Raw genomic sequence first — 23,766 nt, 5'->3', positions numbered from 1 at the left:
TCAGATTGCTAGGTTTTCGTTGGGAAAAGGTTATCACGAGATACGGAGCTACGCTTGACAAATGAAGCTGGAGTTCAGATTAGCCACTATCTCAGAAAGGTAAAGCAGGCTCAGAAGGGGCTGAATGCCCTCCTCCTGTTCCTACATTGCCATTGAGTATTTTCACTCTCTCCATTACTTCATTGTAGTAACATTCAAACATCACAGAAACGTTCCATGTGCTGAGGCTGTGAAACAGCTCAAGACATCATTTTCCTTCTGTGAACTAATTCATCTCCATCGCAGTCATTCAGCATTGTTAGGAAGATGGACCATTAGATCCTTTCTTCTTGATTCCTCTTAACATTTTTACGTAGGTTATGATGTTCAATTACTGCTGTACTTCCAGTAAAAAGCTATGTTCTTTAGGATTGGAGGTCGAACAGAGTCAGAGGTGATGTTTTATAGATCTGCAGAGCAGCAGATTTGGTAAACTGAGAGATGGCTCCTTCAGGAAAAGGTGTTCAGACCATCGTTATTTTCATTTAAGATTTAGGTGAAGGGATTTGGGAATAATGCACAAGTTTCCCAACCACACCATGGTAAGTGGGAGAATTAACGTTGGAGATGGTGCTCACCTGTTCCAGGCAGATGGGCTGGCTCCCAGTTTAGGGGTCAATGATTGGTGAATGATGCTTAACCTTGAAAAGTGCCATGTACTGCACCCGGGCAGGTGAAATGCCAAATGCACATGAGCTCAACAAATAAAAGAATGAAAGCCAGTAGAGAAACAAAGATCTGAGTCTTTTATATTGGAAAGAAAACATTTTATTTTAGGGTCTTTGTAGTTTTTATAATAATAACAATAACAGCAACATAAACATGGTACATAAAACATTTCCATCCCTATCCTGTGCTTCACACCCTCAATAATGAAACAATAGCCTAACCCCCCCCCCCCCCCCCCCCCCCCGCCGCCCCAGATTTCTGCCTCTCCTGACATTTTAATTTCTCCGAGAAAGTGATCTGAGTCTTTTATTGGCCCATGGTCAGTCTGAGAAGCTGAAGCACATTCGCAGGGCAATTCACAACAAAACCCACCCTGCCATATCGTCCTTGAACTTGCCCTTCATTAGGCCTCAGTCACAATGCTGTGCCCAGTTTGTTGGTCTCATATGTCATAGGATATTAAAGCTTTGGAAAGAGCACAAAAGCTGCCTATTTTAGCAAAGTGCGGACAAAATGGTGATTTGATCAAGGAATACAAGATGATCAAGGGACGTGATTGTGTTTGTGTAGGTCGGTTACTTCTCCTGAATTAGGGGAACCAGGGGTCATTGAACGTTGGGAGGTGTGTTTTTTCCATGGTGTTGGTGAACCTGTGGACAGACTGCCACCTTTGCAATTAACTCTGACTGACTGGATTCCTCCATCGAGAGCTGGACTTTTTCTGTCTGTGTTGGAGATCACTTTGTACTCTACAGTATAACATTAATCGGGGCCAGAGTGATCTCGTGGGCTGGCTTCAATCACCGAAGGGTGACGGGGAGGAATTTGCAGGATTCTATTCGCCGGCGAATTGGTCTGGGCTTTTATCTGGTTTTGCCCCCTCCTTGGAGATGACACTGATCTAGGCAGGATGAGAGGTGCTATATGAGAGGCCTGCGGCATGCTGGGTGGACCAGTGCGCTGTCTCTGAAGCACATTGCCTGAGGGCACAATCCTTCTGCCCCTTTTTTGATTCCTCCCATTCCCCCTACCTTGGCACAGAAGCAACGGCCATTCTCAACCTTCTGTCAGAACTTGGCACCATAGGGAAAATACTTCTTTGGCATCGAGAAGACATGTTTCCAAAGCAGTCAAATGCTTGCACCGAAAGGGTTGAAACTAACCGAGTTATCTGACGGAATAGAGCTCCCGGAGGGTGTGGGCACAACTGCAGCTGTCAGCCACTTGTATCCAGGGAGGGCTTTCCTTTGGCTCTGAGGCATCTGAGTGCGGCAAGCGGACTGTTTAGTTGCTCGTCCTCCTGCCTTTGGGAAGCTGGCTTGATCAGAGGTCAGTGGTCGAGTGGGGTGGAAAACGGCTGGCTGACTATCACCCAGTTCTTTGCTGTGGTGTAAGATCAGTTCTGCCCGCGACATAAGCAATTGGCAACCTCAAAGGATATGGAGATGTTTAGGCCTCGTTAGATCCAATGATTCCTGTAGTTGGCCTTCAAACGAGCTCAACCATAACAAAAAATCAACTGACACCACTAAGGTGCCATCCCTCACTCAGTCTTTCTGCTCTTGAGTCGGGAGAGATTTGAACAACCAACCTTGGCTTCAAAGCAGTGCTGCATTGTCTGGGGTGTCATAGTTTGGATGAACTGTTATATTGAGACTCTGTCTACCCTCTCAGGTGGTGTTGAAGACCCTATGGTCATTATTTCAAAGTAAAGCAGTGGAATTCTCCCAGATGTCCTGGTCAATAAGGGGAGGCAGTGGCATTGTGGTATTGTCGTTGGTCTATTAATCCAGAGACCCAAAATCATGCTCTGGGGACCTGGGTTTTCGAATCCCACCACGGCAGACAGTGAAATTTGAATTCAATAAAAAACATCTGGACTTAAAAGTCTGAAGGTGACCGTGAAACCATTGCTGATTGTCGTAAAATACCACCTGGTTCGGGGATGGCACAGTGGATAGCACTGCTGACTCACAGCGCTGAGGACCCGGGTTCGATCCCAGCCCTGGGTCACTGTCCGTGTGGAGTTTGCACATTCTCCCCGTGTTTGCTTGGGTCTCATCCCCACAAGCCAAAGATGTGCAGGGTAGGTGGATTGGCCACGATAAATTGCCCCTTAATTGGGAAAAAAATAATTGAGTACTTTAAATTTATTTTTAAATACTCATCAGGTTCACTAAGACCCTTTTGGGAAGGAAGTCTGTCATCCTTACCTGGTCTGCCCTACATGCGATGCCAGACCAACAGCAATGTGGTTGACTCTTAAATGCCCTCGGGGATGGGCAACAAATGCTGGTCCAGCCACTGACGCCCACATCTCGCGAACGAATAAACAAAAATTATTATTATTTCTCAGCCACATCATGTCGCATTGCTGTTGTGGGAGCTTGCTGTGCAGCAATTGGTTGTCACATGTTCTACTTTGCAGCACATGACCGCACTTTAACATTACTTCAGTGGGGTATCCTGAGGTTGTGAAAGGATAGCAATGCAAACTTGTCCCCTCTTGTAAGATTAGCCTAGTCCCGAGTGGTCCCATTGAAAAGACCTTCCTCCTACAGTTCAAGTGCAAAAAGGCTGTTGTTTTTGCTGGAAATGTGACCGAGTGGCTCCTGGGTGCAATTTGAGACAAACAATAATTAAAACTGCTTTGTTTGATTGGAACAAGCTCTTGCATTTAGACAGCAAGCAATAAAATGTGCCAGATTGCAGCACAGGAGTGTATTGGACAAATAATGCTTGATGCTGAGCCAGCGGTGAAGTATAAAGGCAGGTGGGCCAAATGCCCAGCCAAGGAGAAGAGTTCAAGGAGTTTTTTTATAAAACGGGGGATGAGAGGTGAAGTGGCCTGGGGAAGGAGTACCGGAGCTCAGAGTCCAGATGGCCAGTGGCACGGACCTCAAAGGCAAAGTAAAGGAAATTGGGGGTGTGCAAGAGAAAAGGTATTAAGCGGATTCAATGGCCTCATGTGAAATGAGTGAGGTACGTCTGTCCTGTTTTCTCACAGCGTGTGGAGTTTTGTGTTCGGGGCTCCTGCCTTGCCGCTGTGAACAGTTAAGCAGTCCCAGAGATGGTGCACACCAACCGTGCGGCCTATTACCAGCAGATGCCAGGGGGGAGGAAGAAGCCACCTACAGCAGCACTTTTCTTGCTGGTGTGGCACAATCATTTCTTTATAAACTGTGGAGTCTGTGTAAACAGCACTGCTGATTCACAGCTGAAATAACAAAAGCCTGCTATCTGTATAGGCTAAGCTAACCCCATAGTGTAGTAGTCACGCAGTGGAAATCCACTTCTATTGCAGTAGAATCCCGTGATTATCGAGTGGTCAGTGGTTGCCCTACACATCCTATGTTTCCTGCGTCCAGAGCAGTTTGCCAGCCTGTTTCCATCCGCGCAGAAACATTGTGACCTTCTCACCCGTAGTTTTGTTGACCTTATAAGATGGCTGCCTTGCCTCAGCAATGTCATACTCATTAACAAGAAAGGTTCAGGAAAATCTCTGCGTAATGATGCTAAAGGGTTTTGTATGTGAGATTTGTTTGAAAGTCTCAATAAACCCTGGGCTAAAAGAAAAACACAGCAAATCAGTTATGGCTTCCACTTTCGATTGATGTCCATGAATGGAGGCCTTGCTGTTGTGAGGAGTTGATAGTTCAGAAAGGGGAGAGAGGGAGGTAATGCAGGCAGATGGCAATTAGAGTTTGAGTGTGCATGACACTTTCGTGAGTAGGGCAGCACGGCAGCGCAGTGGGTTAGCCCTGCTGCCTCACGAAGCACCCCAGACAACCCAAAGATGTGCAGGAGGGGTGGATTGAACACGCTAAATTGCCCCTTAATTGGAAAAAAATGAATTGGGTACTCTAAATTTATAAACAAAAACTTTTGCAAGTTCATCATGAGAGCAGGAATTCATGACTGACACGCCCGGGACAATGGGCAGTTGTCCAGAGGATGGACACCAAAGCCAGAGTGTCTGCTCCTTCAGCCGCTGGCTTGCTTCACATGTCAACACATGGTGAGCTTGGTCAGAGACCAGACTAGCCTCCTGGCACAGAGTGTATGAGGTTATGAGAATCAGTGCTGGACAAGAGGAGAGGCAAAATCGGGTGACTGCTCATTTCCCATGCACGACAGGCACGTGAGCCTTCAATTGACTGAGCATTGGGAGGCCAGTAGGTTGCAGTAAACCGAGACCAGATGAAGTTACAAGTGCACAGCAAACCTGAAGGGAAATTATTCTTTTTTTTTGTCAGGGTGTCCTTTATTTGCATGGAAACTGAGACGAGTACATGGGTGGTCTGGTGGCTCAGAGCCTCTGAGTGGATCAAGGAGCGCTGATCAGGCCTCAAACTAAGGCAACCTTCACGTGGGGAATCGGTACCCAGTGCCCATCCACACCGGACATCGTGCCATTGTCCATAATGCTTCTCACCCGCCTGGTCTCCAGGAGAATTCTGGGGCAACCGGAAGACTTAAAACCAAGTCAAAGCTGAGCCATTGTGAAAGTGAGCGAGACCAGGGAGTGTTTCACTGGTTCAATGCAGTGCCCCCTCCAGACTGTGCAGCACCCCATAAGTGCTCCAGAAGGCCACACACAAGTCGGGCTCTTTAAATAAGTGCCTGAGAGCAGAAAAATATGTAAAGGAGCAGTGCGTTTAAATAAACTACCCACGTACTCCAAAACGAAAATTAACCCTCGTGAGTATGGGGTTTGGGGCCTCAAGGGGGCAGGTGAACCAAACTGGATTGACTGCATCTGGCAGTGCGGGTCTGATCTGGGAATGCTTAATCCTGTCCCGGAGTGATGGTGTGTTCCATCTAATCATCCTAATATCATTCATTTTCAAACAAAAGCAAAGTTCTTCAGATGCTGAAAAATAAACAGAACTGGGAATATACAGCAGCCCACAAAGCATCTGTGGTAGTGATGTGGATGGTGGTGGGGGGGAGAGAGACAGAGACAGAGAGAGAGACAGAGATAGTATTACAGACTGGCAAAACTAGTTGTCATGAAAGGTCATTGACCTGAAATGTTAACTCTGTTTCTCTCTCCTCGGCTGCCAACTGACCTATTGTGCATTATTTTCTCTTTCTGTACCTTTGTTTTTGAGTGGGGTGGGGGGGAGGTTGGAGGTTGGTGGAAATCAGAAAAGGCCTCATATTGTTAGAGTGCTGAGGAGTCCAAAGTTCCTTTGGACAAAGATGTTGGCTATCGGAATCGGAGATAAACTGGGAAGTAGTAAAGCAGAAACTGATAACCCATGAAATGATTGTGTTATATTACTGCCTCCATTCAGCCTACTTCACAGTCATAGAATCATAGAATGATTTACAGCACAGAATGAAGCCATTTGGCCCATTGTGATCAGCCTGACTCGCTGGAAGAGCAACTCCGCTTCCCACTCCTGCCCTTCCCCACTGCCCTGCAACATCTTTCTCTGAAAGTGATTATTCACTTAGCTTTTGTAGGCATTGATTGGATGTGCCTCCACCACATTCTCAGGCAGTGCATAAAAGCAAATTACGGCGGATGCTGGAATCTGAAACGAAAAGGAAAATGCTGGAAAATCTCAGCAAGTCTGGCAGCATCTGTAGGGAGAGAAAAGAGCTAACGTTTCGAGTCCGATGAACGTTGGCTCTTTTCTATTCCTCAGGCAGTGCATTCCTCATGGCATGATTATTCATTTTGCCAGTTGCCTTACAATGGTGCCCTCTGGTTCTCGACCCTTAATGCCAACCAGGAAGTTTCTCCCTATCTACTCTGTCCAGACCCCTCATAATTTTGAATACCTCTTTCTAAACTCCTCTTAAACTTCTTCAAGGTCAACAGCCCCACCTCTCCAATCTATCCACTTAACTGAAGTTCCTCATTCCTGGGATCATACTCTCTATTCCACCTAAGAACCTTCATATTGTTCCTAAAATGCGGCGCCCAGACTGGATGCAAAAGTCCAGATGAGTCCAAACAACTGTCATACTCAGGCTTATCATGACTCCCTTGCTTTTGTACCTATTCTCCGACTCACTTTAGTTACTATCAGGATCTATCCAGGCAATTCAGAACCCTTTGTTTTGTCTTCTACTAATATTCAAAGTGGAAAGGGGAGGCAGTGGCGTTGTGACATTGTCACTGAATTAGTAATCCAGAAGACACCCGGGTTCGAATCCCACCACCGCAGATGGTAAAATTTGAATTCAATAAAAATCTGGAACTAAAAGTCAATGATGGTGATGAAACCATTGTCGATTGTTGTTTTAAAAAAAAAAGTTGGTTCACTAATGCCGTTTAGGGAAGGAAATCTGCTGTCCTTACCTGGTCTGGCCTACATGTGACTCCAGACCCACAGTAACGTGGTTGACTTTTAGCTCCTTGTCTGCTATGGTCGAGAAAGCCATTCAGTTCGAGGGGAATTAGGGATGGGCAATAAATGCTGGCTCATAGCGACGCCCACATCCTCTAAATTAATATATTTTAAAAAGTCACAGGTAGCAAAGCAAAACCCAATCTGAATATTAGTAGAGTCTTACAGTTCAAAAGGAAGTCCGAACATGCTCTTTGAAAAAAACATTCAAATAATTCCATTCCACTGCCCTGTCCACATTACCTTGGGGAAAAAAAATCACCTTTTCAAAGGCTTATCCAATTCCTTTTGAAAAGTTAGTATTGAATCTCCTTCCACCTTCCTCTCCAACAGTGCGCCATCGTCATAACTCGCTGCATTAAAGTATTTATTCTTAACTCCCTTCTGTTCCTTTCAGCAATGATATTAAATCTGTGTCCTCTGGTTACCAACCCCCTTGCCAGTGGAATCAGTTTTTCCATGTTGACTCAATCAAATCCCCTCACAATTTTGAGCACTTCGATGAAAGCGTATTTTAACCCTCGCTGCTCTGAAGGAAACAGACCGATGGTTGGCACGATTTCTAACGCTGTCATCAGTTGAAATAGAGAGGGGGGTGGAATATTACTGTGGGGATGTCATCCACAAATTAATGTTTTAACTTGAGGTTTTTGGTTTGAAGGTGTAGCGTTTTCTTTAGTCATTTTTGGAAGGGTTTGTGGAACGTTTTGATGGGAAATCCAGACTGAAGCTATGGGTCGGTGCAGCCCTCTGACTGGGTGAGGTCACTGCCCGTGTTGTAATGTGCAGCCTCAGCCAATCAGCTGTGTGGTATGGGTGGGGCACAGAGGGAGTGGGGATGTGGGTGGAACATCTGTGAGACTGTCTCTCGACTATAAATCATTACAGCAAAGCCAGCCTGCTCTGGGAAGCATGGAGTGAGAGCTCACTCAGTTGGAACGGTCGGGATGTTTTGAAAGGTGGTCGTGTTGCAAAGAAGGGCCCCCCTCGCTTAAACTTCAGAGAGAGGGAGAGTGTCACCTCCAGCTGAGGGGGTAGGACTGTTTTTTTTATAGCAGATGGAGGTAAGTTCTCTGGAGAAGTAATGGGGGAATTTGTTTGCAAACATCCAGCGCTGTTTTAAAGTTGCGGTTTAGGAATTTTCAGAGCCAGGACTGTTATTGAAGTGACTTGACACTGCTGTGTGTTTACTCGTTGGGCTGTTCCTCTCTTCTGGTGTTGGCACATCCTTTTATGTCACACTCTACCTCTCACGTACACTTCTTCACGGTCCAAAGGAAAGTTTGTTTGAGGGGGGGGTGGTTTGGTGGTTAGAGAGGTGGAGGGTGTCGGAGTGGAGAGAAGGAGACAGCTCTTTTTTTTAAGACTTGCAGAATTCTGGCTGAATCTAGAACATGTTATGAAAAGAAGGGTTTTTCGTGAAACCTTTGAAATGCAAATGAAGGGGGAGTGAATGCTCAGCACATGTCAGATCTATTTGAATTTGTTGTAATGGTGCCAGAGTTGTGGTGGATCACAGGACGTGAAAGAAAAAGCCTTGTGACTGTCAGGTAATTCTGCAGGTAATTCACCGACTGCCAGCTTCTGAGGAAAGTTTGCCTTCTGCCAGTTGATTTTACACATCCTCCCAACTCTGCACCCCGGTTGGGAGTGAAAGTCCCCTTTAACATCTCACTGTGTGAATGCACTGGGCAGAAAGCAGGACTCTGCTGCCTTTGTAAACAGAATCCAAATATTGACGTTGGGGTTTCAGCTCCCTTATGGTTCCTTTAAAGGGGCAGTGTCTTGTTTGAAGTGATAATGTTTGACAAGCTTTTGCCTTGTATGATATTTTCTTCACTCCAGCACTGGAGGTCATGCCTGGGGGCTGGGTTCTCCATTTACCAATGGCAAAATCGAGAAACGCGATTGGGCAGTGAATAGCTTCCGACGCCGAAATCGCGGTAGGCGCAGGTTTGGCGCCAAATTGGGAGACCACAGCACCCAGAAACTGGCGTAAATGCATCGCTCGCCGAGTGGGCTGAAAGTACAGTCGGCATATCATTAGCGGGCCTGACGCCCTATGCCGCAGGGCCTCTGTGATTCAACGCCTCCGATGGCCGATTTACCGACGGCGTTGTTCACTTGTGCTCTCGCAAGTTGTAAACCTGGCGTCCTGGCTGCTGAGCGAGAGAGCGGCGGTACCAAATGGCATGGAGTGACTGTGGGCTGCTGGCCCTGACACTGGCCGTGCAGCTGCGGCTGGGGATGCCGGGGCTGGTGGCGAGGAGGGGGGCGAGGGCAAGCCGAGCACCCAGGGTACCCCCCCATGGAACTGGGGCAGTGCCCAGGCACTGACCGCCATCTTGCTGAACACCCACTGATCAAACACTACGGCCCCTGGTTCTACACAGTGGCACCAGTTGTATGGGTGCACCTGCCCCCACACCTCCGCCACAGCGCCTCACCGCCCCCGAACACCCCGCCGAACTGGCAGCCACCCACCGGGGGACTACCCAGGGCCACACCCAAGCTCTGCTGAGGCATGGTGAGGGGCTGCAGGTCTGGTCATCTCCCTCCAGTCATCTCCCGCTCCCGGCAGTTATGCGCAGCCTTCTCCTGGAGGGGGGGGGGGGGGGGGGGGGGGGGGGGGGGGGGGGGGGGTGGATGCGGCAAAACATAAACAATGACACTGTTAGACTGTCCAAAGCATGCTGCCTAGGGGTTGGGTAGATGATGGCATCAGTGGCCAGGGCACCCAGTCATTGCGGCTGGCATGGATGCTAGCATGTGGGGCAAGGTGGGGGTTCAGCCGTCCCATTGGGGAGGAGGAGCCGAGTTATGGGTATGTGGGAGTGCGGGTATAGTGCCAGGGGCACAGAGCAGCCAATTCACCCTGAGGGGGTCGTGTAGTCTCCTGCATTGCTGCCCAGTCCGGGCGGCATTGCCCACGACGCTGACCGCCTTTGTCACCTGCGCCCAGGCACAACGAATGGCGGCGCCCGGTGGCCTTCCTCCCGGGACGGGGTACAGGGTCATCCTTCTCCACGGCGTCCAGGAGGGTGTTCAGCTCAGCATCCCTGAACCATAGCGCTCTTTTCCTTGCAGCCATCCTGTTGGTTGGGACGGTGTGTGTGTGGGAATGGATCATTTAAGGGTGGCTGCGGTGTGTGGGCCTCATGTGCGCCAATCACGGACCCAGCAAATCTGGTGCCATTTCCCTTGGAACCGGTTGCGTTCCACGTGGCACTGGTGCTAGCCCATTTAGAGTTGCTGAATCGGTTTTGAACATAGAATATACAGTACAGAAGGAGGCCATTCAGCCCATCAGTGCTATTCAGCCCGTTTAAGGTACCATGCGTGCACGTCGGCGCAAGAAAATTTAAAGGGCCCACATACCTAAGCAAATCGCTCACACGCTACAAAAACAAATTACAGCGTACATTGCCTTCCAACCATCTCTCTCTGTCTCTCTCCATCTCTCCTCTTCAACATGCTCATTAAACCTTACTCTCTGATCAAGATCTTAGCCATCTGTCTGTCAGTTCAGTATATATTTTTGTCAAGTTGTGCTTCTGCGAAGCCCCTTTCCACATTTTTGTGTGCTAAAGGTGCTATACAGATAAAGTTGTTGTGTTTCTATAGTGATATAAGTCACTTGTGCGCTTAGTGGTGAGATCTTTTTAAATGCAGTTGGCCTCCTTTCTGCAGGATTGGCCCTTTTAAGTGGTTCTGCACTGCCTTACAGCAAGGCTTTACTGTTCTGGAGCACCGATGCAAAAGAGGCTGTTGTTTGTGAGGGGCATCAGCCCAGAGTTTGTGTGCCATTCATGTTTGATACACTCTGCTGTTCTGGCCGATATTCGAAAAGCTCACAGAGTGACCTCTCATGGCAGTCAGGCACTGCTCACAACGCCTGCTAATGCCAAGGTGCTGAGCACCCCCCCCCCCGCACCGCAGAGATCTGTACTGTTAGTGTGTGTGTGGTGTTGGGGGGGGGGTTACAGCAGTCTACAGCCACTGGTCACGTGTTCTTTCAATGTTTGTAGCCGGCCCACGTCAGCCACTGTTAGGAGAGGTGAGCTGAAACAGCTAAGTTGGGGATCCATGGGTATATTGGGTGGGGAGAGTGGGAGAGAGGGTAGAACATAGAACATACAGTGCAGAAGGAGGCCATTCAGCCCATCGAGTCTGCACCGACCCACTTAAACCCTCACTTCCACCCTATCCCCGTAACCCAATAACCCCTCCTAACCTTTTGGGTCACTAAGGGCAATTTATCATGGCCAATCCACCTAACCTGCATGTCTTTGGACTGTGGGAGGAAACAAGAGCACCCGGAGGAAACCTACACAGACACTGGGAGAATGTGCAGACTCTGCACAGACAGTGACCCAAGCCGGGAATTGAACCTGGGACCCTGGCGCTGTGAAGCCGCAGTGCTATCCACTTGAGCTACCGTGCAGTACAGGGCTGATGGTGGGAAGGCAGCATTTAGCACAGGGCTAAATCGCTAGCTTTGAAAGCAGACCAAGGCAGGCCAGCAGCACGGTTCAATTCCCGTACCAGCCTTCCCGAACAGGCGCCGGAATGTGGCGACTAGGGGCTTTTGACAGTAACTTCATTTGAAGCCTACTTGTGACAATAAGCGATTTTCATTTCATTTCATTATAGCATGCAGTTCTCTCCAGTTCTGGCTGATTAAAATCCTTTTAAAAAACATTTTGGGGGATGAGACCTCCTCCCTTCCCACCCGCCCGTGCCCCTCGACCCTTTTGCAGTTTTCTCTTCCTCTGGCAGACCTTGTGGGGAGGAGGGGGTCATTTCCATTGAAGAAAGTGGCACTTTGCCAAACAGTTGAGTTATCCAGCCCTTTCTGGTGGACTGCAGTATAGAATTCCCAGGTACCCGGATGCACCCATTGGAATGTGGTGGTTCCTTATGGGGGAAGTGTCACTAATGCGATAATCCTGGCCCCTGATTTTAACCAGAAGTGCAAATGAGGGGAGGGGAACGGAGGCAATTGCCCCACCAGGCAAAACCGGCATTGGAGCTGGAGCGAGGGCCAGAGGAGGCACAGTGGATTGTAAATGTTTTTTTAAAAACGTGTTCTGTTTTAGCGGACTAGAAGGAATGGGAGATTCAGATGAGGTAAGATAGCAAGAGGCTGGAGTGGAGCATAAACAACAACTTGGTAAAAAGTCAAGCATAAACAACAGCCTGGCAGCTGTCTCCCTGATTTCCTCCCCTCCCTGTGGTTTACCTCCACCTCCTCTTGCGCAATTAGGGACGGCCAACAAATGTCATCATTGCCAGCGACTCTCACATCGCACAATGAATAAGAAAATAATAATTTGGCTCCCGCTCTACCCTAGTGCAGTAAAGACAATGCAAGCATGGGTTCAAATCCCATACCGGCTGAAGGCTGACGGCCCTGTTATCTCAACCTTGCTGCTCGCCTAAGGTGTGGTGATCCTCAGGTTAAATCACCACCAGTCAGCTCTCCCCATCAAAGGGGAAAGCAGCCTATGGTGACCCTCTGAAAGATTACCCTAAACTAGGACTACTCCCGTAACCCAACCTAATCTGCACATTTTTGGATAGTGGAAAGAAACCGGAGCACCCAGAGGAAACCTACGCAGACACAGGGAGAAGGTTCTAACTCCACACATACAGTCATCCAAGGCCAGAATTGAATCTGGAGCTGTGAGATGACAGTGCTAACCACTGTGCTGCCCAATCACACACCAACATGGCTGACTCTGACCGTCCCTCCAAAATGGCTGCTCAGTAATATCAAACCTCTACTGAGGCTCACCACCACCATCTCAGGGCAGCTTGGGTGGTCAGTGAATGCTGGTGTCAGTGATGCCCACATCTTGAGGATGAATACATTCAGTGAGTTTGTTCAGTATGGCTGAAACCAACAGATGGGTGGGTAGCTGTGCTGAGCTGGGAGAGTGCAAGGGGTGGATGGGGGTGGGTGGGGTTGGTTAACAGGAAGGGAAGTGGACTGCAGGGGACAGTTAAACCTGCAGGGGGGGGGGAAAGACAAACGGAATGGGAGAATTGAAGTAAATGGCTCTGAGATCAAGGGGCCAGGGAGGGCAGGAAATATATTAGAGAGGGTAAAGAGGAGCCACAAGGGGGGCTTGGCTAATGTAGTTGGATGGGGAGGGGTATCAGAGACAGATTTACAAACTGTGAATAGTGAAAGCTCAAGTAACCTGGGCCATGGAGTAATGAAACATTTCAAGGTTCAAACCTTGGCTGTTTGAAGTTTGCGCAGGGAGTATACTTGGCAATCTGTACACTCATCAATAAAAAGATTAGCACAACTTGTAGAGTTTGCAATTCACAGTAAAGCACAGAGCAACAACAAAACTTGCATTTATGTAGCATCTCTCGTGATGAAATGCTGCGTCACAGGAACGATATCAAACACAATTTGACGCTGAGCCACATTAGTGCAGAAGACCAAACATTTAGTCAGAGTGGTAGGTTTAAAGGAGCCGCTTAAAGACAGAAACGTTTAGGGAGGGAATTTCGGAGCTTAGGGCTTAGGCAGCTGAATGCATGGTCATCAATGGTGGAGTAAAGTGAAATGGCGATGCACAGAAGGCTGGAATTGGAGAAGTGCCGAGGTCTCGGAGAGTTATAGGGCTGGACAAGCTTCAGAGACGGGAGTGGGGATGTGGGGGCTGTGTTGGTGAGGACAATGGAGGGCTTTTAACATAAGGGTGAGAATTTTGAATTCATGGTGTTGTGGACTGGGGAACAAGGTTGGTCAGCAAGCACGGCGATGAACAGGACAAGGTGCCTTAAGGACGTGGACAGCAGAGATTTGCATGGCCTGGTTCATGGAGGAAGTGCAATTCTTTTCTGAGAGTTCCAGGTGAACGATACAGTCACGGATTCAGGGCCTCGTAACAAACTGGCATGACTGTTTAGAGATTGACATTCTTCTGATTCGTACTCTGGAACAGTTTCCAGAGAAAAGCAAAGTGAGCTGTTCTTTAATTTATTGACGAGAGCTGTTGTCCCTCAGGTACAGAACAGATTTATCTCTTGGTGAGGTTAGATTCTTGCATCATCTACCACAAAATGCGTTCTACCTAATTACTGACAGCCAAAAGCAACAGATAGCACATTGTGGATGACAGGACTATTGGGTTGGGCGGGAGAGGAGTAAGAGAGGATTGCGATACCACAGGGCCCATGTCCGAAACTTCCACCCACTGAGCCCCTAATCTCAACATCGAGAACACTAACAGAACATTGAACCATAGAACAAGAGCAGTATCAAATGGACAGGTCTGTGCTCAGACTGCACCTCAAGCACCATATCTAGTTCAGAGTACTGAGGAGAGGTTAACATTAGAGACAGTGCAAAGATACATCATAATCATACTATTGAAGTTGCAATTGGATACCATAACGGCAAGAGAGGTGAGGAGGGGGGGAGATCATGCTTATTTAAGGCCTATCTGGGTGCTTAGATTAATACGGACAAGTAACCTCCCCCCATCTGCAATTCTCATGGAGGACTCCTTGGAGGTCTCAGCTATGACTCACTAGGTTCCTCAAAGCCTGATGGTTAAGGGACCACATCACATACCAGAGACATGGGTATGTGCTCTAGGCCGATACTCCAGTGCAGTAATTGAAGAGGTGATGCTTTGTCAGAGGTGCTGTCTTTCAGATGAGATGTTACACTGAGGTCCTGTCTTCCCTCTCACGTGCTACTCAGAGAAGAGCAGGAGAGTTTTCCATCTGCGTTCAGACCAATATTTCTTCCTCGGCCATCACACAGACTGATTCACTGCTCCTTGTCCATTGTTTGTGGGGGTTTGCTGTGTGCAAGTTGCCTGCTTCCCTTCCTGCATTACTACAAAAAGCATCTCATTGGCTGTAAAACACCTTGCGACATCCTGAGGTTACAGAAACTCCCCGTAAATGTGACTCCTTATTAGTGAGGGATTAAAGCTGAGAGCGTCTCTCTCAAACCTCTGAACCAGCAGCTTCTGGATTGTTGGTATTGGAAAATCTTGCTGTCTCATCTGAAATGAGTAGACGGCAGAAAGCAGCGAAAAGACAAAGTGCTTGAAGTCTAAAGTTCATCACTCCCTTGGTATTTCGGAGTTAAACACAGCCTCTACCTTCTGCTGACTTGGGTAGTGTGAGCTAGCCCAAGGGCTAGCAGCACTATAACTAGCATCAGTACCTCTGCATTGGGCAGCATGGTGGCACAGTGGTTAGCACTGCTGCCTACTGCATTGAGGACCCGGGTTCGATCCCGGCCCTGGGTCACTGTCCGTGTGAAGTTTGCACATTCTCCCCATGTGCACGTGGGTTTCGCCCCCACAACCCAAAGATGTGCAGGGTAGGTGGATTGGCCACGCTAAATTGCCTCTTAATTGGAAAAATAAATTGGGTACTCTTTAAAACAAAAACAAAATTTTTTTTTTTTAATTTAGAGTACCCAATTATTTAGAGTACCCTGCTAGCGATCTGTATTGCTGGCGGGGGGGGGGGGGGGAGAAAGTTGGGGCCGCACGATGGCACAATAGTTAGCATTGCTGTCTCAGAGCTCCAGGGAACCCAGGTTCAATTCCAGCCTTGAGTAACTGTTTGTGTGAAGTTTGCATGTTCTCCCCGTGTCTGCGTGGGTTTCCTCCGGGTGCTCCGATTTCCTCCCACAGTCCAAAGATGTGCAGGTTAGGTGGATTAGCTACACTAAATTGTCCCGTAGTGTCCAATAATTAGGTGAGGTTATGGGGATAGGGTGGAGGCATGGAAGTTGGGTGCTATTTTCAAGGGCCGGCTCAGACTCGATGGGCCAAATGGCCTCCTTTTGCACTGTAAATTCTGTGATTCTGTGAAAGTGGCAGCCAGAGGTACGTGTATTCACTTGCCAAAGTGTGCTTTCCCAGGGATCCAAGGAGTCGGATCCCACTGCTCTCTTTATGTTGATCCAATATCCCAGGGCGCCCATAATATACACACACCTGCCTGCTGTAAATTCATAAACACCATGCCACATTGTCACCACCACTGTGCAAGAAGTTAATGTTTACTTTGGTTGGGTCAGAGGAGTTCGTGGGAGAAAGACACAATGCTCATGACTCATGTTTTTCAAAAGGATCGTTTTTCTGTGGCTCTGTTATTCCCTGACACCTACCATCGAGCATGAAGCGTCTGAGTGAAATGGGCATTTCAAATGCTGTTATTGCACCACTGGGAGCCTGGTTTGAATCCTCTCCAAAGAAGGAGCAGTGCTCCTCTCTCTTTCCTTCTGTTACCTCACTGCTCTTTAATCTGAATTTGGGAAACTTAAACTGGAGCACTGATCAATTTGATTCTGTGCCACTAAATCTGGCCTCCGATCCGCATGAGTAATGTATTGTGGGGAACCTCCCTCGGGGAGACTGCCAACCAGAACGGCCCGGCAACCTGTTACTTCAAAGACTGTTTAGAGGTTTGTACTCTGGGCACATTGTGTACTAGGCAAATGTTTGCCAAGTACGCCTGCCCCCGAGTCAGAGGTTGGAGGTTCAAGTCCCACACCAGGGAGTTGGGCACACGATCTGGGCTGATATTCCAGTGCAGTTCCTGGTTGGGGCAGGGGGGGAACTTTCAGTTGAGACTTTGAACTGTGTGTGTGCCTGTCCTGTTAGCTGGATGTAAAAGATCCCACGGCATGATTTGAAGAAGAGCAGGAGAGCTCTCTCGGCCACCTGTTTAATATTTCTCCCTAAGCCAATATCATGAAAGCAGGTTATCGGGGCACCATCTTACTGCAGTTACTGGGATCTTGCTGTGCGCACATTTTCTGCATTAGAGCGGTGACTGCACTTTGGGACATCCCGATGTTGTGGTAGGCGCTATATAGATGCAAGTTTTTTTCAGTATCCTGATGCAACTGTGGCTGTTTTTGAAGAAGATTGGAAAATCTTTAGAAGATGTTTTGAGTGGTGTTTGAGTTGCAAATAATCTCCGTGCCTCTCCAAAATTTAAATAAAGTAGATTGGTTTGTTGTCACGCGTACCGAGGTACAGTGAAAAGTATTTTTCTGTGAGCAGCTCAGCAGATCATTAAGTACATAAAAAGAAAATACATAATAGGGCAACACAAGGTACACAATGTAACTACATAAACACTGGCATTGGGTGAAGCATACAGGGTGTAGTGTTAATGAGGTCAGTCCATAAGAGGGTCGTTTAGGAGTTTGGTAATAGCTGGGAAGAAGCTGTTTTTGAGTCTGTTAGTCTGTTCTCAGACTTTTGTATCTCCTGCCCGATGGAAGAAGTTGGAAAAGTGAGTAAGCCAGGTGGGAGGGATCCTTTTTTTTATAAATGTTTTTAATTCAGTTTTCATGTTTTATATTGAACAAATTACAAATTGTTAGAGAGAGAAAAAAAAACACGCAAAAATTAACATATATATTTACAGGTGAGCATCTTCGTAGTAATAACTGCGGCCTCCCCCTCTTTGCCGGCATACATATTTTACATTCCCCAACATGTTTATTGGCATTTATTTAGTTTGGTTTTGGGCCTTAGCTAGCCATCAAACCCCCGTAACGAGCCCGTAGCCCCCCCCTCCCCGCCGGCTACCTTCCCCCGACTATTCTTCCTCTTGTACGTTGGCCACAAACAGGTCCCGGAACAATTGCATGAATGGCTCCCACGTTCTGTGGAAGCCGTCGTCCGACCCTCGGATGCTGAGTTTGATTTTCTCCATTTGGAGAGAATCCGAGAGGTCGGACAGCCAGTCTGCAGCTCTGGGCGGTGCTGTTGACCGCCAGCCAAACAGGATTCTACGGCGGGCGATCAGGGAGGCAAAGGCAAGGGCGTCCGCCCTCCTCCCCAGGAATAGATCTGGCTGGTCTGAAACCCCGAAGACCGCCACTCTCGGGCATGGCTCCACCCTCACCCCCAACACTTTGGACATAGCCTCGAAGAAGGCTGTCCAGTACTCCACAAGTCTGGGGCAAGACCAGAACATGTGGGCGTGGTTGGCCGGGCCTCTTTGGCACCGCTCACATCTGTCCTCCACCTCCGGGAAGAACCTACTCATACGGTTTCTCGTTAAGTGGGCTCTATGTACCACTTTTAGTTGCGTCAGGCTGAGCCTTGCGCACGTGGAGGTGGAGTTGACCCTATGCAGTGCTTCGCTCCAGAGTCCCCACCCTATCTCCATCCCCAGGTCGTCCTCCCATTTCCTTCTTGTTGCGTCCAGTACGGTGTCGTCCCTATCTACCAGTCGGCCATACATGTCACTACAGTTCCCTTTCTCTAGGATACTTGCGTCCAGTAGGTCTTCCAGTAGTGTCTGTCGTGGCGGTTGTGGGTACGTCCTTGTCTCCTTTCGTAGGAAGTTTTTGAGCTGCAGGTACCGTAGCTCGTTCCCCCCAGCTAGCTGAAATTTCTCTGTCAGTGGGAGGGATCCTTGATTATGCTGCCCGCTTTCCCCAGGCAACAGGAATTGTAGATGGAGTCAATGGATGGGAGGCAGGTCCGTGCAATGGACTGGGCTGTGTTCACGACTCTCTGAAGTTTCTTGCCGTCCTGGGCCGAGCAGTTGCCATACCAGGCTGTGATGCAGCCAGATAAAATGCTTTCTATGGTGCATCTGTAAAAATTGGTAAGAGTTCATGTGAACATGTTGAATTTTCTTAGTTTCCCGAGAATGTATAGTGCTGTTGTGCTTTCTTGATGGTAGCGTCGACGTGAGTGGACCAGGACAGATTTTTGGTGATGTGTACCCCTAGGAATTTGAAGCTGCTAACCATCTCCACCTTGGCCCCGTTGATGCTGACGGGTGTGTACATTACTTTGCTTCCTGAAGTCAATGATCAGCTCTTTAGTTTTGCTGGCATTGAGGGAGAGATTGTTGTCACTGCACCACTCCGCTAAGTTCTCTATCTCCCTCCTGTATTGTGACTCGTCGTTATTTGAGATCCAGCCCACTATGGTCGAATCATCAGCAAACTTGTAGATGGCGTTGAAACCAAATTTTGCCACGCAGTCATGTATGTACAGGGAGTGTAGTAGGGGGCTAAGTACGCAGCCTTGCGGGGCCCTGGTATTGAGGACTATTGTGGGGGAGGTGTTGCTGCTTATTCTTACTGATTGTGGTCTGTGGGTCAGAAAGTCGAGGATCCAGTTGCAGAGTGAGGAGCCAAGTCCTAGGTTTTGGAGCTTTGATATGAGCTTGGCTGGGATTATGGTGTTGAAGGCGGAGCTGTAGTCAATAAATAGGAATCTGTTGTAGGAGTCCTTGTTGTCGAGATGCTCTAGGGATGAGTGTAGGGCCAAGGAAATGGTGTCTGCTGTGGACCAATTGCGACGGTATGCAAATTGCAGTGGATCAAGGCATTCTGGGAGTATGGAGGTGATGTGCTTCATGATCAACCTCTCAAAGCACTTTATTACAATTGAAGTCAGGGCCACCAGACGATAGTCATTGAGGCACATTGCCTGGTTCTTCTTTGGCACCAGTATAATGGTGGTCTTCTTGAAGCAGGTGGGGACCTCGGAGCAGAGTAGGGACAGGTTAAAGATGTCCGCGAACACACCTGCCAGCTAGTCCGCGCAGGCTCTGTGTGCACGACCAGGGATCCCATCCGGACCCAAACGCCTTCCAAGGGTTAACTATCAGGAAGGCCAATCTGACTTCGGAAGCTGTGATGGTGGGTATGAGTGTGTTATGCGCTATATGTTATATACCTAAAGCTATAGGGAATCTGAAACAATATCACAAAAAGGCTGGCAATGCAGGGCATTTGACCGGGTGGACAGATATTTGATGTGGACATTGTGTCGAGCTCCCGCCCCCCCCCCCCCCCCCCCCCCCCCCCCCCCCCCTGTTGTACATGGATACTGGTCTGAATATTCTCTTACTGACCATCTTTTATTGTTCACCCATATGCACATCTGCTGGTGCAAGGGATGGTAAGATGCAGATTGGGCCTTTCCACTTTAGGCTGCCATGTTTTCACCTATTGTCACCACGAGGGTGAGGCTGGGAAACCTCCCCTGGACCTAGTGAGGCCAAACCCCCTTGGGGTTCTCTAGGAATTTTCCAGGAACCTAAATTACCATTGCCAGGGAAAAGGTACTCGGAAAACTATTAGACCGAAAGGTTGACAAGTCTCCAGAACCTGATGATCTGAACCCTAGCGTCTTAACAGTGGCTGCAGAGATGACAGAGGTCATAGATCATAGAATTTACAGTGCAGAAGGAGGCCATTCGGCCCATCGAGTCTGCACCAGCTCCTGGAAAGAGCACCCTACCCAAGGTTAACACCTCCACCCTATCCCCATCACCCAGTAACCCCACCCAACACTAAGGGCAATTTTGGACACTAAGGGCAATTTATCATGGCCAATCCACCTAACCTGCACATCTTTGGACTGTGGGAGGAAACTGGAGCACCCGGAGGAAACCCACGCACACACGGGGAGGATGTGCAGACTCCGCACAGACAGTGACCCAGGCCAGAATCGAACCTGGGACCCTGGAGCTGTCAAACGATTGTGCTATCCACAATGCTACCGTGCTGCCCCAGGTGTTGGCTATAATCTTCCAAAATTCCTTAGATTTGAGAAGGGTCCTGGTGGATTGGAAAATAGCAAATGTAACCTTTATTCAAGAAAGGAGGGAGACAGAAAGCAGGAAATTATAGTTTGTCTGGCATCAGGAAATTGCTCGATTCCATCATTAAGGAAGTTATAGTAGTACACTTCGAAAAATATTATTTGATCAGACAGTGTTTTTAATTAATTACATTTTTTTGAGCAAATATTAAGCAGAGTGACAAAGGGGAACCTGTGGATGTGGTGTACTTGAACTTGCAAAAGGTATTTGATAAGGTGCCACTCAAAATGTTATGACACAAGATAAGGTTACAGGTTGAAGAAGGTAACATATTAGCATGTATAAAGGATTGGTTAACAGAAAGCAGGGATAAATGGGTCTTTTTCAGGTTGGCAAGCTGCAGTGGAGTGCCCTAGGGATCATTGCTGGGGCGTCAACTAATTACAATTTATATCATTGATTTGGATAAAGGAACCAAATGTATGTTTGCTACATTTTCCGGTGACACAAAGATAAATAGGACAGGAAGTTGCCGACAGGAAGTAAGGAGTCGGCAAAGTGATATAATCAGGTTAAATGAGTGGGCAAAGATTTGGTAGATGGAATAAAACATGGGAAAAAGTGAACTTGCCCACTGTGGCTGGGAGAATAAGAAATGCAGTTTATTACTAAAGGGAGAGGGATTGCAGAACTCTGAGGTAGAGAGAGATCTGGGCATTCTGGTACATGAATTGCAAAATGTTAGTACACAGGTACAGTAAGTGATTAGGAAGGCAAGCGGCATGTTGGTATTTATTGCAAGGACAATGTAATCTAAAAGTAGGGAAGTTTTACTGTTGTTGAGACCACATCTACAAAAGTGTGTACACTCATTGGGTAAGATTTACCGATCACCCCACCGCGTGTTTTTTTTTTAATTTTTAAGTACCCAATTATTTTTTTTTCCAATTAAGGGTTAATTTAGCATGGCCAATCCACCTACCTTGCGCATCTTTGGGTTGTGGGGGCGAAACCCATGCAAATATGGGGAGAATGTGCAAACTCCACACGGACAGTGACCCAGAGCCGGGATCGAACCTGAGACCTTGGTGCCGTGAGGCAGCAATGCTAGCCACCGTGCTGCCCCACCGCGTGTTTTTTGGCAGCGAAGGCGGCCCACCAGCAGGATCTACCAACCTCGTCCTTGTCAATGGGATTTCCTGGTGACAGCACCCCTCATCGCCGGGAATTTCCCGCCGCCGTGATCAGCTGGTAAATCCCACCCTTGGTCTCCTTATTTGAACAAATATATAATTTAGTTACACGCAGTACAGAGAAGGTTCACTCGACTCATTCCTGGGAGGGTTTATCTTGTGAAGAATGATTGAACAAGTTAGTCCTGTTCCAATTGGAGTTTAGAAGAATGAGAAGTAATCTCATTCAAATATACAAGATTCTGAGAGGAAGCGGTAGATACTGGGAGGATGTTTCCAATTGTGGAATTGACTTGAACCAGGGTTTAAGAAAGAACAGTCTACCATTTAAGATGGAGATGAGGAAAATGTTTTCTCTCAAAACGATTGTTAGTGTGTGGGGCTCTCTTCCCCAGAAAGCAGTGGAGGCTGGGTTAATGTATTCAAGCCAAAATTAGACAGATTGCTGATGTACGAGGAAGCCAAGGGTTAACCTTGAATGCAAAGCGGATGAGACATTGAGACAATCAGATCAGCCACGACCTTATGGGATGGTTGGGCGGCTGAATGGCTACGCCTGATCCGAAATCCTATGAATTAGTGAGGAGTCTCTGCTGCAAGAAGCCACTGGAGAAAAAAAATCATTAAAAACAAAACAACTGATACACTTATAATGAATTTTAATTGGACACTTCCATTAATTAGCCATAAAAATATCAGAGATGAGGCAGGAAAGGTTGTTTGACTGGCAGTCGAGCAATATCCAATGGTGTTACAGACACCTGGTCAGCTCTTAAAAGTGGCTAAGATATTGAACCAGGTGCCATAACTTTAAAGTTTTAATGCGTTGTGGAAAAATCGATTTGTTCCAGGAGTGATAATATAAGAAATAGGGCTTGGTTATTTTATTTATTTTTTATTTTTTTTAAAATTTAGAGCACCCAATTCTTTTTTCCAATTAAGGGGCAATTTAATGCAGCCAATCCACCTACCTTGCACATCTTTTTGGATTGTGGGGGTGAGACCCACGCAGACATGGGGAAAATGTGCAAACACGGACAGTGACCTGGGGTCAGAATCGAACCCGGGTCCTCAGGGCCGTGAGGCAGCAATGCTAACCACTGTGCCACCGTACCACCCTATTTTATAAACAAACTATTATAACAAAAGAAAATAAAACAATATTTAAACTTTTACTTCAGCTCTAACATTAGCATGACATGCAGTTTCTTAACCTTAACACACTAGCTCCCATTAAACATCAGTTTAAATAACTATGCTGTTCTCATGCCACTTACACAGAACAGCCAAGGCAATACTTGCAATTTTTTGTCTGTTAGGGACATTCGTTCTGAACCCTTTGGCAAAGCCTGATCGGTGGCAACTTTCATGAACTTTCTTGTCGATTTCCACAGCCACTTTCCTGTAACTGTTCAGAACAGCATTGATGCTCTCTCTCAAAGCTCTGCCCATCCCCTCAAACAAAGGTTCTCCCTGAGGTGGCCAAACATCATCGCTATCTTGTCTCCTAATTTCCCACTCCGTTTTCTACAAAAGAACAGAGCTGTGCCATTCATATACAACTAACCTTCCATGGATGGACAAATATGTCATGAGACTTTTTCTTAATTATCAGAGTTACAAAGCCAGAGATCAGAGTATAGATAGGGACAAATCCCTAATCCAGCTCCTTGGTTGCTCCAAAAACCAGTTCAAATTGAATCCAATTTTTATTCTGTGGTCGCACCATCAGCTGGATGAAATGGAAATCACGTGCTAATCTTTTTGGTTTGTTAACTTTTACACTTCTGTCAATACAAACGTTAAATGTTTGCTTTATAAACTAAATATATTTTGGTAATTCAATGCAGTATTTATTTCTGCTGACCAGTGTAGATGATTCTGTAAATATCTTGGTACCTTCAAATACGTTAATTTTA

General features: G+C 47.4%; 1 protein-coding gene across 9 annotated transcripts in view; it reads left to right on the top strand.

The window, feature by feature from the left end:
* The window catches only part of shroom2a (shroom family member 2a), a 334,620-nt gene that overhangs the window by 287,651 nt on the left and 23,203 nt on the right, over positions 1-23,766 (top strand). The window contains exon 1 of one of the 9 annotated variants that reach the window (XM_038802585.1): positions 7,948-8,137. The exons of the other annotated variants lie outside the window; for them this stretch is intronic. The gene's annotated coding sequence lies outside the window, so the exon portion shown is untranslated. Of the gene's footprint in view, positions 1-7,947; positions 8,138-23,766 lie in introns of those variants that run through there. 9 annotated transcript variants of the gene reach the window in all.

This window comes from Scyliorhinus canicula, chromosome 7 (genome assembly GCF_902713615.1).
Source record: "Scyliorhinus canicula chromosome 7, sScyCan1.1, whole genome shotgun sequence".
NCBI lineage: Eukaryota > Metazoa > Chordata > Chondrichthyes > Carcharhiniformes > Scyliorhinidae > Scyliorhinus > Scyliorhinus canicula.
Note: the sequence above shows the minus strand (reverse complement) of the source record. Positions and strands in the feature narration are given on the sequence as shown.